This window comes from Engystomops pustulosus, chromosome 1 (assembly GCF_040894005.1).
Source record: "Engystomops pustulosus chromosome 1, aEngPut4.maternal, whole genome shotgun sequence".
In the NCBI taxonomy this organism is placed as follows: Eukaryota; Metazoa; Chordata; class Amphibia; order Anura; family Leptodactylidae; genus Engystomops; species Engystomops pustulosus.
Window position 1 is genome coordinate 211,921,830 of NC_092411.1, and position 18,256 is coordinate 211,940,085.

The following is an 18,256-nucleotide window of genomic DNA, read 5'->3' on the forward strand; positions in this document are numbered from 1 at the left end:
CCCCGGGGCTAGATGCTTAGCGCACCGGGACGTAGTATAACGTCTAGCTTCTGGGACCGGCTCACGAACGGAGCTGGTACCAGAAGCAGCGGCTGTCAGCTGTCTATCACAGCTGACACCGCGCTGTAACACCCGCGATCGGAGCCGGCTCCGATCGCGGGTGTTAACCCCTTACACGCCGCGGTCAAGCATGACCGCGGCGTGTAAGGGTGTTCCTGCTGTGGATCGGATCCCCCGTGCCGCTTACCGGGGGATCCGATCCTCTTCCGGGCAGCTCCGAGGACTGGCATGTGCCCCGGAGCTGCCCGGTCTCCATGGCAGCCAGACCCCTTCCGGGTCTGGCTGTAAACTGTCTGAGCATGCGCAAGCTTGCTCAGACAGTTTACACTGCTCTACAATAAAATAGTATTGTAGAGCAGTGTATTGAACTTAAACCAGTGATCAGAGCATCACTGGTTTAAGTTCAAGTATGTATAAGTAAAAAAAAATGCAAAAACAGTTAACACTACACATTATAATAAATAAAAAATAAATACATAAAATATAAGCCCCTAAAATGTCACTTTCCCATAAAAAACTTAATAAAGTATAAAAAACATAAAAACACAAAAAAAACCTGCATATTTGGTATTGCCGCGTCCGTAACAATCTGCATAATAAAACAGAATTGTTACTGGACCCGCACGGTAAACGCCGGAGGAAAAAAACGCAAAAAACGTTCCGAAAAAAGATAATTTTTAATTAATACCCTATAAAAAATGCTCTAAAAAGTGATTTTAAAAATTTTATGCACTCTAAAATAAGCCCACTAAAAAGAACAACTGTTCTCGCAAAAAATAAGCCCCTAACCAGATTTGTCAGCCAAAAAATAAAAAAGTTATGCATATGAAAAGATGGTGATGCTAAAATGAATAAGATTTTCTCCAAATTAGTTTTTATTCAGTACAATTGAATAAAATACACAAAACCCCCACATATTTGGTATCCCTGCGTCCGTAACAATCTGTATAATAAAACAGAATTGTTATTAGATCCGCAAAGTGAACCCCGTAAAAAACAACCTAAAAAAACTCTCTCTGAAAAAGACGATTTTTTATTAATGCCCTTTACAAATGCTCTAAAAAAAGTGATTTTAAAAAGTTACGCAATCTAAAATAAGACCACTAAAAAGAGCTATCATTCTTGCAAAAAATAAGCCCTTAAACAGATTTGTGAGGTGAAAAATAAAAAAGTTATACATATGAAAGACGGTGATGCTAAAATTAACAACAATTTTGCCAAATTACTTTTTATTCAGTAAAAATGGTAAAAAATAAAAAATCTATATAAATGAAGTATTTTCATAATCGTGGCGACCCATAGAATAAAAATAATATACTATTTTTATGGTATGGTTAACGGCCAAATAAAAAACACATAAAAATTTTCCTAAAAATTGATGATTTTCATTTCCTCCACCAACAAAGAGTTAATTAAATCTCACCAATTAGCTGTAGATGCCCCAAAATTACATACCAGAAAAGTGCATCTCATGTGGCAAAAGAAATAAGCCCCTATAGGTCCACATTAAAAAAAAGAAAAAAATTATAGCCTGTACAATGTGACATAGCAAATCTGATTTGGATGGCGCCTCCTTCCCTTCTATGCCCGGCCGTGCTCCCATACAGAAGTTACCACCACATATAGAGTATCCGTGTACTCGGGAGAAATTGGGTATCAAACTTTGTGGAGCCTTTTTTAATTTAATCCATTTTAAATGTTTAATTTTCCACCCAAAATGAGTGTATTGTGAAAAAATATTACAATTTGCAGACTGCACCTCCATTTTGTTTTAACCCCTATAAAACACGTAAAGGGTTAACAAACTTCTTAAAAGTAGTTTTTCATACGTTGAGGGGTGTAGTTTCCACAATGGGGTAATTTACGAGTCTCGCTATTATTTAGGCCTCTCAGTGTCAATTAGAAGTTGAGCAGGTCCATCTAAGTACGGGTTTTGGCGATTTTACAAAAAATGTGAAAAATGGCACCCAAATTCTGAGCCTCATAACATTCTAGTAAAATATGTGGAATCTTAAAAAACCATGCCAACATAAAGCAGATATTTGGGAAATGTAAGTTATGAATTTATTTGGGTGCTATGACTGTCTGCATCAAAAGTAGAGAATTTAGAACGTTGAAAATAAAGAATTTTTCAAAATTTTTGCCAAATTTTGTTTTTTTTCATAACTAAACGCAAAAGATTTCATCCAAATTTTTAAACTAATTTGAAGTACAATGTGTCACGAGAAAACAATCTCAAAATCCCCTGGATATCTCATAGCGTTCCAAAACTATAACCACTTATAGTGACACAGGTCAGATTTGAAAAATGGGACCGCGTCCTTAAGGCCAAAATAGGCTGTGTCCCCTAGGGGTTAAGGAGAACTTAGGGAATAAACAAGATGTACCTTGTTACCTGAATATTAACGATTTCTGTTGAATGTTTAAAAATGTTAAGTTATTCGCACAATTACTGATGAAACCAATCAGTTATTATTGGAAAGGGCTCGAGTCTGTGTCTAGAATAAGCAATTAGCTTCTGCAGTGCTGTTCAGATCTGGTTAGTCTGTGCCTCTAGCCTTATTCCCTGGGCTGATTGTCCCCTGTCATATTGCTTCAAGTAATGTAAATTGTATCATGTCCCTGGGTAATCGAGATCAGTGTTGTCTTGTCCGTCCACTCGCTGTTGATGCCCCTCTCTACACTGTGATAATAGTTTTGGTGGGCAATCACAGAGGATGGCTCCTTGACTCATTTCTCATAATAGAATGTCCTCCTCAGGCAAAATTGAATAACCCCCGACATTGCCTGAAGGCAAAGCAATGAGAATTCAATAAGTCTGCAGGGTCAACGTCCTGTCATTTTTTTGGCGAGTAAGTAATTATCGTACACTAACATTTAGAAATAGAAGCAGGAAGCTGTTATGTAGGCACCTCCATCCTGGCTCCTACAGATGAAACATGAAAACGATTCTATTCCTAGATGTTTTATGCATTGCTATTTCTTATGGTGTCAGATGCATTTTTATTGCTGTAGAAGCCATAGAGAAATATCTAAGAGATACATCTAATATGTCATCCATACCTGATGGTTTTCTAATATCTGTGGGAAAGTTTAACAACTTGCTGTGCCCTATATGCTGTTTTGCACTTTTATAGGAGAACGGCTGTGTTATCTATTTGGTTTTGCTGATTTGTTAAAGATTTATTATAAACCAATCCTAAAGAGTACAGCTGTTTCTTTTTTGTTATCTGAAATTGTTTGGCAGCTCCTAAGTCACAGGCAAAAAAAAAAATGAAAGAAATGGTAAAACAGTTTTACAGACTACAACTAAATTGATCTTTATTGTAAGTTCCAGTGTTCTCCCTTTCAGCAAAGCAAACAGATGTAAAGATGTTCTGGTAACATTCATGGAAAAAAGCTTCTTTTTTTTTTTATAGATAAGACATGTGTAAGCTTAAACCTATATACCGTAATAATTTACCTCACTAAGCTGAAATATTTTTTTTTACTGATCATAATATAATGTTTACTGTAGGAATGGGCTAGATTTTATTCTCCTACTTTTCATTTTTGTAGTGAAAAGATCAGACTTATTGGTGCATATTTATCATGGCCTCTGCGCCACATCAGTGGCGTAGAATCCCTGAAATAATCATAAATGCTAGCTTATTGCTAGCACTTGCGATTATTTAGCCCAATCTGCTACCTTCACGCCAGTGGGGCGTGAAGGGCCGTGAAGGGGGAGTGGGCCAACGCAGGCCGTCACTGTCCCCACACAGTTCAGACACTTAATTGCGTTGTGATTGTCCTTTTATTCCGAGATGTAAACATCCAGCTTTCCCAGACCTACAATAAACTATTCAGTGTGTAGGGGTAGCATGGTGGCTGAGCACTTCTGCCTTGCAGCGCTGGGGTCCTGGGTTCGAGTCCCACCCAGGTCAACATCTGCAAAGAGTTTGTATGTTCTCTCCGTGTTCACGTCAGTGTCCTCCGGGTACTCCGGTTTCCTCCCACACTCCAAAACATACTGGTAGGTTGTTTAGATTGTAAGACCCATGGGGACAGAGACCAATTTGTCATGCTTTGTGCAGCCTGTGTAATCTGTGTGCGCTTTATAAATAAAAAATTATTATTATTATAGAAAGGTAGTGAGATCACAGTTCCATTCAACTCAATGCAATTCAGCTTGGAGTCCCTATCTTATATGCTTCACAATGATATGTCTTCAATAGTAAAAGTGGGTCACACAGCCCCCCCGTTGTGTACTGGAGCTGCAATGTCATCTGATACACAATAGGAAGATTTGGTTTAAGTAGTTGTAAGGATAAAAGAAGAACTCAGGTAGAAAATTGACATACTGCTCTGGCTCTGTATAGTGGTTTAATGCGATAGACGTTTATTAATGGCATAGGTAAAAGTGGACAACACATTTCAGGAATGTGCAGTTATCTTCGTAAGGGTGGGGTGCTACCGGATTTGGTACAGCCTGGCTGTAACCAGTGGTGGGAGCTTAAACCAAACCAAGTCACTGTGGAGTTGGGGGAAGAGGGGGGGGGGGTACACTGTGGAAGACTCTTTTAAAAGTCAAGTTAATGTTATAACAGATTTAGCGGGACAACACTAATTACTCTTGAGCATTGCTTTAAATTTGAAATCGAGGCTTAACTCCTTCCAGTGAGGCTAAATTACAGCTAATCTTCACCGTAAAAAGATCTTTTATACCAATATAGTTACATTATAGCATTAAAACCTTATCATCTGGAAGTATTAGGTTGCATAGGGTGGGGATAATGGTGTCACAATCAGGTATTTTGATAAAACAGGTATTTACATAGGTGCTAGAGCTAATGGATATCTCTAAAAATGCACTAGTTAAACTATGGATAATGGAAATGTGGACATGCTAGGGCAGTTAACCCTTCAACCGACGATGCAATCTCTTTTCACTTGATTTTCAGTTGAGACACCAAATGAAATGTTTGTTAATCCTTAATGTAAGTGCCGCTAGTTTTCACTTTCCTGACCAGCCCCTATTTTTGGAATATGACATGTGTCTCTATAAGAGGTTATAACTTTGGAACAATTTAACATAACCAGATGAATTGAGTTTGTTTTCTTGTGACATATTGTACTTCAAGCTTAGTTGAATAATTTGGTAATTTGATATCCTTTTTGTTTAGTTATGAAATGACAAATGAAATTTTCTGCTTTCAGGCAGATAGTAATACCACCAAAATAACATAATAATAAACATGTAAGCTTTATTTTTTTATGCATCATATCATTTTTCATTTATTATTAGAACTTTGGGTGTGATTTTTCATGTTTTCACAAAAATCCACTTTTTGGGGACCTGCTCAGCTTTCAAGTGACTTTGAGAGACCTAAATAGTTGTAAGACCCTAACTTTTTAGGTGTTTCACAGTGATTAAATTAAATTTAGGTACTTCTTCACCACTCCAAAACTTAGTGGTTTACCAAGTTTAGAGAAATGTTTAAGTTCATCTAAGTGTATAATATTTTGCCTGGAACTGTGTAACTGTCTAGGGAAAAAATGTCAGACTACATGTCATATATAAAATACTGAAACTCATCAAAGCCCCATTCAATTTGGATTTCATCTTCCCTCCCAGATATTGACAAGAATGAAACATGTTTTTATGTTCAGTGGCTCCTGACATTTCTCTATAATATATGCATTGTTTTCTCTATCAAACAGCAGGACAAAAAATTGCAAGAATCTTTGAAAAACAATAAACTGAAGAGGTTAGTGAAGACACCAGTGCCTTTCATGAGAATTATCACTTTCAAGTTGACAGCTTTTCTCAAGGGACCTGACAATTCTTAGTCGTACCAGTTTGTGACTAATAGGTGGTTTGATGTGACATGAGCTGGCTGCCTGGGGAAATTGAACCATCTTTTGCTCAATACCCTTTGTGTCTTTATTCTTCTGTAGGCTATTGTTGGAATCCTTATGGGAGCATTTTTACAGTTTGCATTCAAGGACAATATGTGTTCAGCAAAAACTCTTGTACTTTTATTGCTGCTATTGACCCATTGCCATTTAATTCCGGAGCTAATTTGCTTGTTAACAGTAATTTTGTGAGGCTATTTAAGTTTGTCACTTGGCCCATTGCACAGAGGTTGAAAAAAAGTTTCTCTTCTGTAAGTATAGAGTACAAAAATGAAATGTAGCTTCACACTAATTGTTGTTATAATTCTCTACAGACCTTTAGGTACTATATATATATATATATATATATATATATATATATATATACACAAAAATAGGCAGCACTCGGCTTTTCAAGTCAAAAATCTTGACTTGAAAAACTGAGTGCTGCCCCTATTTTTGTATATATTTAACAAGATCTTCTGCCAAGAATCTTCCAGCTCTGCACCACCAGTTTCATCTTTGTAGTGCTGCTCCGGACTTTCCTACCCCATATATATATATGGACCAGAGCAGACCTGCTGATATCAGAAACGTGGGTGCAAGCCATCAGAGTCCAGCAAAAAAACTCCATATAATATATCCTGACAAAAAAGCAGCACTTCAGAGCGGTGTGGTATGAATAAATCCACTTAATTTTTTACCTCAAATTTTGGAGTGCTGCCTACTATGAGGTCGAAACAATGCACTGTTCTTAATAAATCTTACCCCCCCCCCCCTGTGCTTTTCTTAGTCACTTTTTTGGTAACAAAAAATATGACTCGCTATCCACCAATGTCTTTAAGGTCTTCATCTGAAGTTTTACCCAGTATTTTAATATTTGTGTGTTTGATAGTCTTATTTCTTATATGGAATCTACTTGTGCGAGAACCCAGGTATAGCTACTACCCGTACATGTCCATCTCAAGAACATCTCTTGCATCCAACCCTTTCTCAATCCAGAGTCTACAAAATCACTTATCCATACCCTCTTCACCTTTCACTGGAACTACTGCAACATTCTTCTCTGTGGTTTCCCAGCTAACAGCCCACCAATGTATCCTTAACTCTGTTGCCCGGCTAATCCATCTGTCTCTTCGCTTCTCCTCTGCCTTTACTCTCTGCCATTCTCTCCACTGTTTACCCATTGCACAGCAAAATACTGAACATGATGTACAAAAACTATTCACAACCTATTCCCTCCATATATCATTGAACTCATCAGCCAACAATGCCTCACACATAATCTTCGTTCCTCACAGGACCTTCAGCTTCACTCTATTACCATCCCTTCTTCTCACAACTGTCTCCAGGACATCTTCTGTGCATCTCCCATACTCTGGAGCTCTCTACCAAAATGTGTAAGACTGTCCCCCACTTTCCAAACCTTCATCATAATCTGAAGATCTGCTCTGCTCCCTCAGTTTTGTCTCCATTTACCCTCTCATATAGATTGTTAACCCCTTACTGGCAGGGTCCTACTTCCAATTGTCTCCTGATCACGGAAGTTTTGTATTTGTACATAGATTTGTTCTTGTCTTAATGTAATGTATATGATTGGCACTCTATAAATAAATAATAATAAAAATAATACATGTCCTATTTATTGTATGTAATACAAAGTGTATAAAGCAATAAACCATTAATTGTCTTTTCCTTTTAGGTCAGCAGAGGCAGCAACTCATTGCTCAATGTATATTACAGGTTAGAAGATGCACAGACTAACTGCTCAAGGTATATTACAGAAAGTATTGATTATGGTTTATCCCTGAGTTGTTTTCTTTCCAAGCGAGTAAGAATGCCAGAAAATCTTTATACATGTCAGCTTTTCATTGTTTGCCATTAAGAGGCATTCATTTTGACACCAGCTTCTTGCTAGGATATATCATAGGTCATGCACTCATTTAATTAGACTGCTAATTATACCTTGAAACAGTTAATATTGATCAAGAAATTGGCAGTTACAAAATACAGGGAAAATACAGAAAAAAGTAAGACTTTGTTTGTTGAAGAAAATGATCCAGCAAAAGTAAGGAAATCTAAAGAATCGTAAAATAACAATGATGATAAGAACAACTGACTATTTGATTCTGTTTTTAGAGAAAAAATAATAATAATATAATAATTCTTACAATCTAGTTAGAAATATTGGGAAACATGAACTAATTGGGCTTCATATTTATATAGGGTAAACTTAGCTCAAAGAGGCGATGCATCATACTCTGGTGTATCATGTGCCAGCGTATGACCCAAAGCTCAGCCCACAGCACCCACCGGATCTATCAGGAGGCGGGTATATAGCAACCTGGGCCCAACTGCCAGGAGCATAATGTGCCCGGTTTAGGTCTATGTCAGGCCCTGTCTGGCGTAGAACTATGCTTTAGCAACAGCTACAGCAAGTTTTCAGGCACCGGGCGGCACGCTACCTCCGCCTTTCCAGCCAGCCGGCATAGGGGGCAGAGTAAGAAGAATTCACTTATCTGCTTTATCTGCATTTTCAGATGTAAAAGCAATAAAAACTCTCCTCAAGACAGTCATGATATACAGCCAATGTATCAAAGCAGGATAACAAATTTGGAAAATCTTGATAGGTTTGTTTGTAACACATATCAGTAGATTTTCGATACATATCAGTAGATTTTTTGAAGCCACACCCCTAATCCATTCTACATTAACATACAAAAGTGTTCAGCCAAAATTCTGCCATATTTAGTTTAGTCTTATTATGTTTGAAAGACCCTTTCTCAATACATCTGATATAGAGAGAGACCCGACAAGGTTTGAATGGATTGTTAGATATTGGAAGGAGACAGTTAGACAGCATAGTTGTTGACCACTAGTAATTATCCATACCTACGTAATTTGTTGCATAGTGTGCTTGTGGACAAATTAAAGCTTAAGGTTTGTCCATTTAATTTCAGGCTTAACCTTAATAAGAAGACAGTCAACAACATAGTACAATATTAAACTGTCAAGAAGATAAACAAGTCTAGTTTCAGTCAATCTAAAGTCAAATACAGTTCACAGCTGCCGATTTTACATATTATAAAAGATTGGCAATATGTATATGGCAATATGTATATGAAAAGTCGTCTCTATAATATAGAATTCATAATGTACAGCAGTAAATCTGTGATTAAAGGAGTTTCCAACAATAAACTAGTAAGAATTGGTAGCATCAAAAAGGTTCATTAAAATAAGTATTGCAAAGATCCTGTGGTGTGAAAAAACAAAAATGGGGCACATTTACTTAGAAATATGGAAACTTCACTAAATGTGCTATTTCCGTGTATAATGCTGGGTGCGCCACCTTCATTAAGAACAAATTTAAATAACATGCCCACCAATACAGAATAATGTTGCAGGAATGCAGCAGTCTTAAAATTCAGGGAATATGAATATTTCCTAATATTCAGGAAATATTTTAGCACAATTCATGGGGATTTTTGAAAAAACCCTGATACATATTGCCAGAAAACGGCAATTCATTGATGTGAAATATAATACACATAAACATATCTTAAAAGATAAGGATATGAAGATCAAGGTCACAGTTAAATAGTTATCATTAATTAAATATTGCTTCAAGTAACTCAATGTAAAAAGTTAAGCATTAACTTTTTTGTAGATGTAGATAATTTTGTAAATTGTGAATTTAATTCCCAATTTATTATTGATATCTTGTATAGTATTTTCTATTTACTATTTGTGTAAAAGCAAGGTAAAAGGGTATTAAATGTAGCCATGAACAAAGAAGTGCCAGTCATAAAATGAGACTATAATTAGCTTTGTACAACTAATTATACGCTTCCTGCAACCCCTTTGTCTCAGTTTTAATAGTTGTAAATGTAATGATGCCTTTAAAAGTTAATCATTAACCGTCTAGTTTAATTTAGAACTGTATCAATTATTAGAAGACAGGAAAATCAATTGAGTGATACAATATTAAAGAGTCAATGGGCCAATCAGAGAGAATACTGTATGTTCTAAGGTAATGAGCCCATGGTACATAGCAATAAAACCTTACATTATTCATGTCACTTTTAATTGTTCTCAATGAAAATAGATGACTTACTCTGCCAAGTAAACAGAGAAGCATACAATAACATATTGGATTGTATTTATTTATATATTTTCATACATTCTGTTTACAGAAAGCTATTACAATTTTCGTTAAAAATTGCTAATATATGGTAGTTACTTTTCTAATATGCCTCGGTCCATATGACCAGTTTTAGTTATCTAAATGATAACTGAAGTGCAAACAGAAAAACATATTGGGGGAGATTTATCTTTATTTTTCTTTCAAATGTTAGTGCAAAAAGTCGCAAATTTTTGAGCAGTTGGCTTTTTGCACATTGTTTTACAACTTTTCCTTATTTGCACCACAACTCGTGGTGCACAGCTTTTGGATGGATTTAAGGAATCCAGCTGTTTAGACTGCAGCTTTTAAAAAAGTTGGGAAAAATTGTGAAAAGGCTTGCCTGGCCTCAGGTGGTGAAATTGGCAGGAAGAAACAGGACAACCAACTCTACAACTTTTTTGCACAAAGATTTCTGACTCTTTCAAAAAAATTTTTCAACACCACATTTTTGGATTTGGAGCTGGTGTGCGGGGCTAGTTTGCGCTGAGTGTAACGTTTGATGGAGTCGCTGGTAGTAATAGATGGTGACCTGCACCCAATCTATGCCTTTCAAAAAAATTCTCCACACCAGGAAGCAATGTTAGACCAACAGGTGCAATTTAGCATAATGAGAATCCACCTAAGACAAATTTGACTAAGAAACAAGACAAAAAAATAACTAGACAACTAGAAAACTAGAAAACTAAGAAGAGAAAAGATAACCCCCCACCCCGGTTGACATTGAAATATAAAAATTCTTTGACGTGAAATATATGATTACAGTAGAGAATTACACTGCTGGTTCCTGCTTGAATGCAAGTGCAAATGAAAGAAGTGTGAAGACGCAAACAATTTATGGCTTCAACTTTAAAGCTAGTAAAACACTGAAAGATTGTGTTGGTTTAATCTAGTGAGCCCCAAGAACACTAAGGAAATAAAAAGTCATCTGTATGAAAAGATAGATAGGGCTGCATTGGAGGGGACAGTAGGCATCATGGGAGACTACAGGGTACATGTATCTCAAGTCTGAATTTGTGCCACTGATTTTTAGGGGGTGGGCTTTTCTGCTGATTAGATGTATCTTAGTGATATTTCCTTATTTATAAATGTTTCCTTATTTATAAATGTTTCCTTATTTATAAATTCTGTAGGGAATTTGGAACTTTTTGACCAAGTCACAAAAACTCTTCAAAAAGTTGCAAGCAGCTCTGAGCTACTTCCTTGTCTGCTAGGAGGCAGGTGCAAAAGACCTGAGGGCTTGTTATGTAAGAAGATCTGTTACAATGTGCCAGTGGCACATTGTAACGGTTCATGGGCAAAATCCCCATATACTACCATAACGTACCGTAACATATATACGTATGTCAGTATATAGTAGAATCCATCAAACAACCTAGGGTTAAAGTACCTGAAGGTTACTGAAAAATGGAAAATAAAATGTTTTTAAAAAGTTAAGAAAATAAAAGTAATAATAGCATAATTAAATAATAATAATAATAACCTTTACTATAAATTGCTAACTACAGATCAGACTTCATTTTTCAGGTTTCCTTTTATTATTATGAACATTTTAGGACACCATAAATTACAAGAGAATTATATTTGCCTGAGATTCTGTGTAATGGTATGTTGTTCTCACCTTTGAGTATCTATAAATTACTGTGTACACAGTGGGGGAGATATATCTTTATTTATGCTAGTTTTTGTAGTTTTGAAAGTTTGGGCTTTTTTTTTTTAAGTTCATAAATATGCCGGCACTCGTACACCAGCTTATGATAGTGGTCAGGCCCACCCCACTTCCCGCTAGTTACATCAAGAGGCCTATCCACTGGGCAGTCTCCGGGCAAATCTATGCCAGGTCCGCACTGTTTTATGTAAAAATGAAAATTTGCAGGTTTTTCAAAAGTAAGCAGGAATGCCCAATGCCCACCCACTCGGCTGGCCGCTGCGCCCCTCTACATGGCGTAGAGGTGGTGTACTCACTATTACAGTCGTAAATTCTTGAACTGCACAATAATTTGTGTTTATTTTGCTGCTTCTACACCAGAAAACTGGCTTAGAAGCAGTGATAAATATCCCCCTGGAGTTTGTGTGGACATTGTGTGATATGGGTATGGTACAGTGTAGGAAGGATCTTATGCTTCAGCTACGCATTAACAGTATGGAAAAATATAAATACCACTAATCATAATAACCTACACATTTCTCAACCCATTTTTGGTTAAGCATCTAAACCTGTTCTGCTCAGAATTTTCCCACGCACTAAATTTCATCCTTGGAGAAAAAGTAAAATTTTGCTTTGGAGGGAAAGACATTTTTCTTTTTTTTTCTGTTACGCACATTAATATTCCTGAGACAAACTGCACAATAAATCAGTTAACATCAGAAAGCCTCTAATGTTATTGATACATAAACATATTTTCAATACAGGTTAATGGAAAAAACATTTGTCTGCCTTTCTGCTCAGTTCCCTCCAATGATTGTAATCTGAGCCTTTGAGAAATGCGCAAGGCATTAGACATGGATAGCTGATGTGTCATTCATTATGCTGTGACTCTATTAGTGGATCCAATAACTACAAGGGGAACATTTGTACCTGATATTATTACGCACTTTTACACTAACCCATGCTCAAACTCATCTATCCTTTACTGTATTTACATAATCCACTATTATAATCAAATCAATAACAACAAAATGACCAATGGTTGATACTGATCCATAATTAAGCTTATAAATATTGTTTATAAACATTTCAATAAAACTTCATTATAATTTATTAGACTTATTACAAAGTTAAACCTCTCCAAAAGACTACATTTTGAGGAGACCAACCCTTTTCCAGACCTTAGCCTGAAATTTCAATTACTCATTTGAGTACATGTATCATAGTTTTTTTCTTTGGTATATAATTGAGACATTTGGAAGGTCTTTTTTTGCAGCTTATGTATGATCATATGTTTTTATTTGTGATACATGTTCAGTTTTTTCTGTCCTGACAGGCGCAACTTTTGACCTCTTTTTGAGACTTTTTGCTGCAAATGTCTTAAATCCATATGGACACAAGCCATGTGAGGGGATTATATACAGGAGAGGACACAAGCCATGTGAGGGGGTTATATACAGGAGAGGACACAAGCCATGTGAGGGGGTTATATGCAGGAGAGGACACAAGCCATGTGAGGGGGTTATATACAGGAGAGGATACAAGCCATGTGAGGGGGTTATATACGGAGAGGATACAAGCCATGTGAGGGGGTTATATACAGGAAAGGACACAAGCCATGTGAGAGGGTTATATGCAGGAGAGGACACAAGCCATGTGAGCCGATTATATACAGGAGAGGATACAAGCCATGTGAGGGGGTTATATACAGGAGTGCACACAAGCCATGTGAGGGGGTTATATACAGGAGAGGACACAAGCCATGTGAGGGGGTTATATACAGGAGAGGATACAAGCCATGTGAGGGGGTTATATACAGGAGAGAATACAAGCCATGTGAGAGGGTTATATGCAGGAGAGGATACAAGCCATGTGAGGGGGGTATATACAGGAGAGGATACAAGCCATGTGAGGGGGTTATATGCAGGAGAGGATACAAGCCATGTGAGGGGATTTTATACAGGAGAGGATACAAGCCATATGAGGGGGTTATATACAGGAGAGGACACAAGCCATGTGAGGGGGTTATATGCAGGAGAGGGTACAAGCCTTGTGAGGGGGTTATATACAGGAGAGGATACAAGCCATGTGAGGGGGTTATATGCAGGAGAGGGTACAAGCCTTGTGAAGGGGTTATATACAGGAGAGGATACAAGCCACATGAGGGGGTTATGTGCAGGAGAGGATACAAGCCATGTGAGAGGGTTATATACAGGAGATGATACAAGCCATGTGAGGGGTTTATATGCAGGAGAGAATACAAACCATGTGAGGGGTTATATACAGGAGTGGACACAGGCCTTGCGAGGGGTTATATGCAGGAGAAGACACAAGCCATGTGAGGGGGTTATATAGAGGAGTGGACACAAGCTATGTGTGGGGTTATATACAAGAGAGGATACAAGCCATGTGAGGGGGTTATATGCAGGAGAGGATAAAAGCCATGTGAGGGGGTTATATGCAGGAGAGGATACAAGCCATGTGAGGGGATATATACAGGAGAGGATACAAGCCATGTGAGGGGGTTATATACAAGAGAGGATACAAGCCTTGTGAGGGGGTTATATAAAGGAAAGGATACAAGCCATGTGAGGGGGTTATATGCAAGGAGAGGATACAAGCCATGTGAGAGGGTTATTTACAGGAGAGGATACAAGCCATGTGAGGGGTTTATATGCAGGAGAGAATATAAACCATGTGAGGGGTTATATACAGGAGTGGACACTGGCCATGTGAGGGGTTATATGCAGGAGAGGACACAAGCCGTGTGAGGGGGTTATATACAGGATTGGACACAAGCTATGTGTGGGGTTATATACAGGAGAGGAGACAAGCCATGTGAGGGGGTTATATACAGGAGAGGACACAAGCTAAGTGTGGGGGTTATACACAGGAGAGGACACAAGCCATTTGAGGAGGTTATATACAGGAGAGTATACAAGCCATGTAAGGGGGTTATATACAGGAGAGGATACAAGCCATGTGAGGGGGTTATATGCAGGAGAGGGTACAAGCCTTGTGAGGGGGTTATATACAGGAGAGGATACAAGCCACGTGAGGGGGTTATATGCAGGAGAGGGTACAAGCCTTGTGAGGGGGTTATATACAGGAGAGGATACAAGCCACATGAGGGGGTTATATGCAGGAGAGGATACAAGCCATGTGAGAGGGTTATATACAGGAGAGGATACAAGCCATGTGAGAGGTTATATAGAGGAGAGGTCACAAGCCATGTGAGGGGGTTATATGCAGGAGAGAATACAAACCCTGTGAGGGGTTATATACAGGAGTGGACACAGGCCATGTGAGGGGTTATATGCAGGAGAAGACACAAGCCATGTGAGGGGGTTATATAGAGGAGTGGACACAAGCTATGTGTGGGGTTATATACAAGAGAGGATACAAGCCATGTGAGGGGGTTATATGCAGCAGAGGATACAAGCCATGTGAGGGGGTTATATGCAGGAGAGGATACAAGCCATGTGAGGGGGTTATATACAGGAGAGGATACAAGCCATGTGAGGGGGTTATATACAGGAGAGGATACAAGCCTTGTGAGGGGGTTATATAAAGGAGAGCATACAAACCATGTGAGGGGGTTATATGCAGGAGAGGATACAAGCCATGTGAGAGGGTTATATACAGGAGAGGATACAAGCCATGTGAGGGGTTTATATGCAGGAGAGAATATAAACCATATGAGGGGTTATATACAGGAGTGGACACTGGCCATGTGAGGGGTTATATGCAGGAGAGGACACAAGCCATGTGAGGGGGTTATATACAGGATTGGACACAAGCTATGTGTGGGGTTATATACAGGAGAGGATACAAGCCATGTGAGAGGGTTATATACAGGAGAGGATACAAGCCATGTGAGGGGTTTATATGCAGGAGAGAATACAAACCATGTGAGGGGTTATATACAAGAGTGGACACAGGCCATGTGAGGGGTTAAATGCAGGAGAAGACACAAGCCATGTGAGGGGGTTATATAGAGGAGTGGACACAAGCTACGTGTGGGGTTATATACAAGAGAGGATACAAGCCATGTGAGGGGGTTATATACAGGAGAGGATACAAGCCATGTGAGGGGGTTATATACAGGAGAGGATACAAGCCATGTGAGGGGGTTATATGCAGGAGAGGATACAAGCCATGTGAGAGGGTTATATACAGGAGAGGATACAAGCCATGTGAGGGGTTTATATGCAGGAGAGAATATAAACCATGTGAGGGGTTATATATAGGAGTGGACACTGGCCATGTGAGGGGTTTATATGCAGGAGAGAATATAAACCATGTGAGGGGTTATATACAGGAGTGGACACTGGCCATGTGAGGGGTTATATGCAGGAGAGGACACAGGACACAAGCCATGTGAGGGGGTTATATAGAGGATTGGACACAAGCTATGTGTGGGGTTATATACAGGAGAGGACACAAGCCATGTGAGGGGGTTATATACAGGAGAGGACACAAGCTATGTGTGGGGGTTATATACAGGAGAGGATACAAGCCATGTGAGGGGGTTATATGCAGGATAGGATACAAGCCATGTGAGGGGGTTATATACAGGAGAGGATACAAGCCATGTGAGGGGGTTATATACAGGAAAGGATACAAGCCTTGTGAGGGGGTTTTATAAAGGAGAGGATACAAGCCATGTGAGGGGGTTATATGCAGGAGAGGATACAAGCCATGTGAGAGGGTTATATACAGGAGAGGATACAAGCCATGTGAGGGGTTTATATGCAGGAGAGAATATAAACCATGTGAGGGGTTATATACAGGAGTGGACACTGGCCATGTGAGGGGTTATATGCAGGAGAGGACACAAGCCATGTGAGGGGGTTATATAGAGGATTGGACACAAGCTATGTGTGGGGTTATATACAGGAGAGGACACAAGCCATGTGAGGGGGTTATATACAGGAGAGGACACAAGCTATGTGTGGGGGTTATATACAGGAGAGGATACAAGCCATGTGAGGGGGTTATATGCAGGAGAGGACACAAGCCATGTGAGGGGGTTATATACAGGAGTGGACACAAGCTATGTGTGGGGTTATATACAGGAGAGGACACAAGCCATGTGAGGGGGAGTATATACAGGAGAGGATACAAGCCATGTGAGGTAGTGGACACTACTGTAAATTTTGGATTTGAGGCCATGTCTTGCATTTTTAAGCACTCTAGTCACACCCTAGGAAAATGACAACATATGAGGGTGTGGTCAAACGTGGTGTTAAAGACACGGTCACCTATTGCATTTTGGTTGCGTTTTGAAAGACATTAAAACAGCTAAGGAGAGGTGATTTGCCTAATTACATTACTGTTAACATTTATGAATGTGGTGTTATAACATGTGTTAACTTCTTGTTTACTTTGTGTTTTGTTTCAAAATGCAACCAAAACGCCATGTATGACTTTGCCCTTAGAAGTAACCTATGCATTTAAAAAAAAAATAAACATTCAATGCATGTGAAATAATTTTAATTTACATAACATGGTTAAAACAGGGTCCATAAAAAAAATCCTTCCTTAGCACCTGCCCAGGACCAGGTGCATATTTGTGCCTAAAAAGTCACAAGCAAATAAGCCTAATAAGTCAATAAGCAAAAAAAGTGATACATAAGTGAAAGTCACACAGAACATCTGGAAAATAAAGATACATAAGGCACACTGCACAAGGTGCAGTCTAAGGTTTACCTGAAGGCAAAAGCCACAGTGAAAAGTCGCAAAAATGACAAAAGTTGCAAAAATGTAACTAACATAAATAAAGACACATGTCCCACATTATATCAATATTTGTATAAATTCTATGAACCTATCACTTTTTAATGTTTCAGTTTTCAGCATTACAAAGTTAACTTACTGTATATACTCGCGTACACAAATAGAAGCGGAGGCATCTAATTTTACCACAAAAAAAGGACTTGTGTATAAGTCTAGTGCGGGAAATGCATTGGTCACAGCCTCTCCTAACTAATTAAATGCCCAGGAACCTCCCCACTAATGAAATGTCCTACAGCCTCCTCTACAAATGCCCCATTGCCTTCCCAACTAATAAAATGCCCAGCAGCCTCCTCTCCCTAATGAAATACCTAGCAGCCTCCCCCACTAATGAAATGCCCAGCAGCCTCTCCCACTCATGCCCGGCAACCTCTCCCACTAATGAAATGCCCAGCAGCCTCTCCCACTCATGCCCAGCAACCTCCCCCATGAATGAAATGCCACGCGGCCTCACCCACTCATGCCCGGCAACCTGCCCCACTAATGAAATGCCCAGCAGCCTCTCCCACTCATGCCCGGCAACCTCACCCACTAATGAAATGCCCAGCAGACATGTCCACACTAATGAAATTGCCAGTAATTACCTCCAGAGCTCCCCACAGCTCCTCTTCCCTCTCAGCTTCTGATGTAACAGCGTGGGTACAGATGGATCCTCTGCCCGCGCACACATTATGATGTCATCAGGCGGTGTGTGCACA

The 18,256-nt window shown here is 39.0% G+C and overlaps 1 long non-coding RNA gene across 1 annotated transcript in view; it reads right to left on the reverse strand.

Moving 5' to 3' along the window:
* Positions 1-18,246, reverse strand: part of LOC140104028 (uncharacterized) — a 36,938-nt gene extending 18,692 nt beyond the window's left edge. Inside the window, exon 1 of the long non-coding RNA XR_011850236.1 lies at positions 18,143-18,246. This is a non-coding gene — a long non-coding RNA (uncharacterized lncRNA). The remainder of the gene's footprint in view (positions 1-18,142) is intronic.
* Between the last annotated feature and the right edge of the window lie 10 nt (positions 18,247-18,256).